Here is a 6537-nt window from a genome sequence, read left to right on the forward strand (position 1 = left end):
AGACTCTGCTCTCTGAACTATTCCTAACCCGCCTGGCTCCCAACTGAAGCCCCTGTACTTAGCCCCATTACTACCATTTCCAACCACCCTGGACATCTTTGAGATAACACTGACCAGGCCAGGCCCCCACGGCCAATAGTCCTCAGGATTCACCCTTCATACTGGGTTAGAACAGATGGTGGTACGCGGTGGCCCTGGCTATGGCTCACAAACCTCGCTGACCCCTAAGTTGCCCTCCATTGTTCCGTCCTCAGGCACTTTGGAATAAGACCGTGACATATACCTATACATATACCTACAAGACCTATGACAAATACCACTTTCACTTTCAATTCTGGGTGAAGATACAATGGAATCAGAAAAGGTCTACCGAAGGGCAGCTGAAGTCATCAGAAGACGGAAAACCCTCCTTCGTAAGGATGAATTAAGGAAATCAGGAGTCTGCGAGACAGATGATCAGGTTAGGAAGAGACAGTGTCGGAGCATCCGCGGTCCCTGAGAAAATGTGCTCGCAAACCAAAGTCCAGGATGCCAGGCCGAGATGTCAGCCTTGAACTTCAGAGCAGACAAATTCAGGGCCGTCGGAAAGAAATCGCTAGTAACAACAGCACAACTGGTCACATTGACAGAGAGTGAAGGGAGGGTTTAAAGTCACGGAAAATCTACACACGCGCATTTAGAGAACACTGGCCACCTCTAACCCCTGGAGACAAGCTCAGCTCCCGCGCCACGCGTCACGGTCACTACCAACGGGCTTGGTGTTCGTCATTCATCTGCACTGAGGATTAGATGGGGCCATTCCTGCCTAAGTATTTCACACAGAGCCCGGCACCGCAAACCTCAACAAGTAGCAGCAGCCACGTGGCAAGAGTCTTGATGCAATTTAGCTGCATGAACTTGGACGCAGCTCATACAGGAGTCCCCCCCGTATCCACGGTTTCATGTTCTGCACTTTCGGTTACCCACGCTCAGTCATGGTCCGAAAATACTAAATGGAAAGATTCCAGAAATAAACAGTGTGTAAGTTTTAAACTGAGCACCATTCTGAATGACATGGCAAAAATCTCGCAAGTCTTGCTCAGGGTCTACGTGAAGACGTCCTGCCCAAGATGTAGGTCGTCCCTTTGTCCAGCACCTCTGTGCTGGACACGCTCCCCCCCTCGTTGGCCACTCGGTAGTCATCTCAGTTCCGGGACGGACCATCACACTTCTGCTGTGCTTGTATTAAAGTCACCCTTACTGTACTTAATAACGGCCCCAAAGCACGGGAGTAGTGATGCCGGCAATTTGGACATGCCAAAGAGGTGCCATCCGGCACTTCCTTTCAGTGAAAAGATGAACATTCGCCACTTAACCAGAGAAAAAGAAACTGCATGCTGAGCTTGCTAAGATGTAGGTAAGGAAAAAACAAACCCACCCATGAAATTTTGAAGAAGGAAAAATACATTTCTGCTATTTGCTGTCGTGTCTCAAACTGCAAAAGCGATGGCCACGTGAAATGTGCATTAAGTCCTTAGTTAAGATGGAAGAAACATCACAGTTGTGGGTGGAGGGTGGACAGAAGACACATTCCGGTTGATGGCAATGCGTTGTGCCAGGAAGCACTGGGCCTCTGTGAAGATTTCAGCAAGGGGTCCCTGGAGAGGAGTGACACCAGGTCATTTACTGCAGGGAGGGGGCCAGCACACGAATTAGCAACAGGTTTGGACTGGAAAACATAAAAATCGCTGGAGAGGCTGCATCTGCTCACGAAGAAGCTGCCACTACACCTCCAGCAGAGCCGAGGTTGGTAGGGGTTCAGTTCTACCCATGGGGCCAGCAAGCCCGGGGGTCTCAGAGTGTACCCCCAAAGATAAAGAGGTTCTCCTGCCGAGTCCTCGCTCCACTGTTACCAGGACAACAACTGCCACCTCTCCAAAACCGTAGTCTGTGCTCTCTTCCTCTCTCCCGCCTCCCAATGTCACCAGTTTTCTTATTTCTTTTCCTCCTTTCTTGTTCTCACTTTCGGGCATTCCAGATAAGCCCTTTCGCACTTAGAAAAAGGATCTAACACTGGAAATTTTCCAATATCGAGATCATATTAGTCAGAGAAAAAAAATCTTTTGGTAAAGAAGAAATAAACATTAACCAACCACCACGCAACCTTCCACTCCAGTGACAGCGAGTAAGAAAGCCATGTGCTGAGAAGTAGACTGTCCAAGAACAGACGCTGTGGCCACCTCAGGGCGGACAGGAGAGAGTTCCTCGAATGCTTCAGACATGTGTCTTTGCCATACGACACGTCCAAAGAGAAAGATAAAAAATCAAAAGGGGAATGATGAGAAAAAGACTTCCAGACCCACGCAAAACTAACAGCAGCTCAGAGTGCACCACGGGGAAATGGTACAGCTGGCTGCGGAAGAGAGGACGAGAAGTCTCTGAGGAGAAGGAGAGAAGAGACTGAGACTGCGGAAGAGAAGTCTCTGAGGAGAGGGAGACCACGGGCGGGCCTCCCGTGTCCCTCAGGTGCAGCTAACAGGGCCAGGCTGGCGCTGCCTGGAAGCAGACATTTCTGCCCTGCAAGTCACCTTCTGCTTCCCCAAGGTGGGAGGCTGGTACGATTATCTCCATTCCCACGGGTCACTCTTTCTGTGGGCTTTGTCACAGGGGCTGGATTCCTGGAGCCAGGGCCAAAAGCAGTCGCAGGAGGAAGGACTTGGTTGGATTTTGGAGCCAGAGCGTTTTAGAGTATTTCATGCAAACTTCCACCTTTTCCTGATAAACAAGCTCAGACCCAGTGCATTAGGGAAAGAGGGGAAGCTGAGCTGGGCTCTTCTCATGCGACTGTGTCTGCCTGTGACCAGGGATCGTGACGTTCACCCAGACAGCGGTGTGACCACTTAACCTCCAAGTTCGTCAGTGCCAAATCGGGAATGAGAGCCCTCCCTCACCGGTTGTAGGAAGCATTAAATGGGATGGTTTAAATGAGATGGTTCATGAACCACACTTGGCACAGTACCTGGCACCATCTAAGATTTAATGAATTGTAGGAGGGGGGACCCCAAAAAACCTGAAATTATCTTTCTGGAGGGCGGGCCCCTTACAATACAGGCTTCCCCCACTAGGTGAGTGTTGTAGGAACCCATCTGAATCAGTGTGCCAGCTGGCATTGTTGTGAGAGGCTGCATTTGGCCTCAGTGAATTTTTTTGAAGACAGAACACATTTGCCCGTGTCATGATGGAGGATTTACTAGCGCACCTGCCCACACTGCACTGAGCAGTTTTTGCCCAAAAACAACATGACTCTGACACCCCCCTCTCCCTATCCACCCAATCTCGTCTTAAGTGACTTTGTTTTTTTTCTTTGGATGAAAAAGTTCTGCATAGGGAAACATTTTGCTGATGCAAAAGAGGTGAAATTAAAAAAAAAAACAGCAGAAGCCCTAAAAGGCATCAAAATCCACAAGTTTAAAAACTGTTTTGAGCCGTGGAAAAACCATCTCGATAAGTGCACTGCATCAAATGGAGGGTACTTTGAAGATGACTCAAGTTTAAACATGTAAGAATAAATACACAACTTTTTATAAACAAATCAGAGTGCTTCTGCCTGCTGCCCCACCCCTGGCTACTATTAGAGTCCTTCGTTAATACTTCCTTTCCTCCTTTCTCATTCCCAGTGCAATTGAGGAGAAGAACAAACAATGAGAATGTTTTCAGATTACCTGCTCTTCACCATTCCTGCATTTTCCAGTGTTCATTTACTTAAGAGGCGGTGCCTTGATTACAGAGCTGTGTGTGTTTGAACTTACACTCGCCAGAGCTATGTCTGAATTTCACAAACACTCCTCTCCGGGGAGTCCTGCCGTGTCAAAACCTCGTATCCAATACGGTGTAAATGGGCGTCATAAACTGCCATTTGGACTCCGAGACGGAATTGTAAAGAGAGTGGTAATTAAGGAAATTCTCCATTATTCTCCCCTACTCCAGATTCATCAGGCATTGCGTATTCAGAGTTGTCTCTCACGCTCAGGAATACGGAGTGAAAATAATGACCAAAGGGGGTTTTTAAAAAAAAGCCTCACTGATTGTAGGCAGGTGACTTAATTCTGGGATTTACTCCCCATAGTTGAACACTGGCACAGATGCGTCCCTCTCCCACGGTAGTCTGTTTCTCTCCCTCCACCCCTCCCTTCTCTCCCCGCTGAGCCTTTAAAACCGCTCCCCCCAAGGCCAGCGCTGCAGCTGCTGGGGCCACCAAGCCCAAGGGCACTTATCAGGCCTGACAACCTTTCCGTCTCTGGATCCCCCCTCCCTGGTCACCCAGAGTCCAGCTCTTGCTCCGGCCTCTCCATCCAGAGGACCTTTGGGTCTGTTGGACCTCCTCAGCATCTCTCTATCAGTCCTTCATCCCCAGTGCCTGGCCTACTTCAAACCTTGATCACTGCTTACCTGGACCACTGCCAAATCGGCTTCCTGGTCTCCCGGGTCAGATCCCCGACCCCCACCACACACACCCACACACACACACACAACCTCCAGAACAAGCTCTATTCCACTGGCAAAATGCTCATTCAAAACAACAAATCCTGTCGCATCCGTCTCCTACTTAATTCTGTTGTCCACCTACAGGACAATATCCAAGCAATTCCATACAGCACACAGGCTTGTGACCGATGGGCCCTGGTAGCCGTCCCCCGCCACATCTCTTACATTTCTCCATGCTTTCCACTTGTCTCTGAACAATGCCTTGGCCTTCCCCTTCGCACACATGCTGTTCCCTCTGCCGGCAGTGCCCTGGCTCACCTCCAGGGCTGGCAAACTCAGCCGCCCCATGAAAGATCCAGGCCGAGGGTAGCTCCCCAGGTGGAGGGTTCTGTGTTCTCCCTCCCGTGGCACCCAGTACACGGGACCCTCCCATGACCAGGGTTCATCTGCACTTCCGCCTTCCCAGTCTCCAGAAAGCTCCTGGAAGGGGCGGAGGGGTGGGGGGGGGGGGCGTCCCTCCCTGAACTGGAGTCCCTGGTCCCTCGCAGGCAGGTGGTACTTGTCAGCTGCTTGCTGCTCAGCCTGACAAAGGACTAAAGAAGGTAGATAAGTATTCCTTCAAGATGATATTTTTAAACACCGAGAAAGGAAAACTGACAACATCTCGGTGTCGTCTCATGTGCTGGGCGTTCTGCGGCTCTTTCGAAAAGGCAAAAGGAGATGTTGGGTCTCGGCGATAGCACCAGAAGAACAAGCTTATCCCTGAGGCGCTATTTAGATTCCACGCAGTGATTTTCTTTTTAATTCATTTTTATTCCAGGTGCAGCCCTGCAGCTATTTTAAACATGAGACTTAAAATAAAATAATATTAAGAGCTGGAGTTATCACAGGCTCCTGTGGGAACTCGGCCCTTGACTTGCCTCCCCCCCCTCCCCCCCCCAAAAAAAGCCCTTCACGCATCTTGAGGAGTGAGGAGAGAGAAGGAACAAGACAGAAGTTCCCTTGTCAAAGGACTGTGTTTCCCTTTGCAAAAGCGTTCATTCCTAGGTTCACCATTCGTTTCCAAAACATGAACAGGCTGCAGGGCAGACCAGAACGCTGGACAGGGGAACAGAAAACACTGGGTGACTGAAGCTTCCTCCGAGTGGGGTCAGCAGGCCATCTGAGGCCGCCACCTGAGACTCGGGGGTCGCAGCACACAGGCCAATCCCGTGCCCCACCCCAAAGCAGGAAATCAGCATCTCTGCTGGGGAGGGGAAAGGATCATTTAAATGCCTGTTTGCTGGAAAGCAACTCCATGCTCAAGAAAGCTGCTCCAGGAACTGGGTTGCGAGTGGAGCCCAGAGACGCAGCCCTGCCTCCAGCCCTGGGCCTGCCTGTGTCAGCAACAGCCGGGGCGGTTTCTCTCACCTCATTAATGGGAAAAGCCCTGCTTGACTCACTGGCCAAGCCAGCAGGGGGGCCACGATGTTAATACAGCCCAGCCAGGGAACTTCCCCCAGCCTGGGACTGGGGCCACCCAGGGCCACAGAAAGCGAATGTTTGGTCGCCCCAGGCTCCTTCCCTTGTTCTGGAAATAGCACGGGTCCTCCAATTTGCAAATTCCTTTCTCCTCATCGCCCTTCCAGTAGCACAGCACAAATCTGAGAGTACAGCCGAGGCCATCTCTTTCCTCCGAGTCACAGGTCAGAGGACAGGCCACTGCGAGCCCCTCCTTGAGGAGGAGCCTGGGGAGATGGGTGAGCAGGGCCCCACGTGCCCCCCCCCCCGCCCCCTGCCACCACACCATGGGAAGTCAGCAGACACTAAGGTCACCCAATATGGGTTCCTGTCACTGCTTTGGACAACCGAAGAACCCTGTGTATGACACAAGGTCACTGAAGTTCAAACGGAGGCTGTTGGAGGGTTTTGAGCTCCATGGTCCCAGAAGAGAACTTGCAAGGGTATGGAGGTTCACAATGCGAGGCCTCCACGGCCGTACAGACGGCCATCTGAGAAGCGCCATGATACCCGCTCATGGCTGGCCTGGCCAGAGGCACCCAGGTCTCTTTGGGAAGTGGGTCACTGGGGTCA

The sequence above is a fragment of the Sturnira hondurensis genome, unplaced genomic scaffold (genome assembly GCF_014824575.4).
Source record: "Sturnira hondurensis isolate 20B ecotype Veracruz unplaced genomic scaffold, ASM1482457v3 Scaffold0006437, whole genome shotgun sequence".
Lineage (NCBI taxonomy): Eukaryota > Metazoa > Chordata > Mammalia > Chiroptera > Phyllostomidae > Sturnira > Sturnira hondurensis.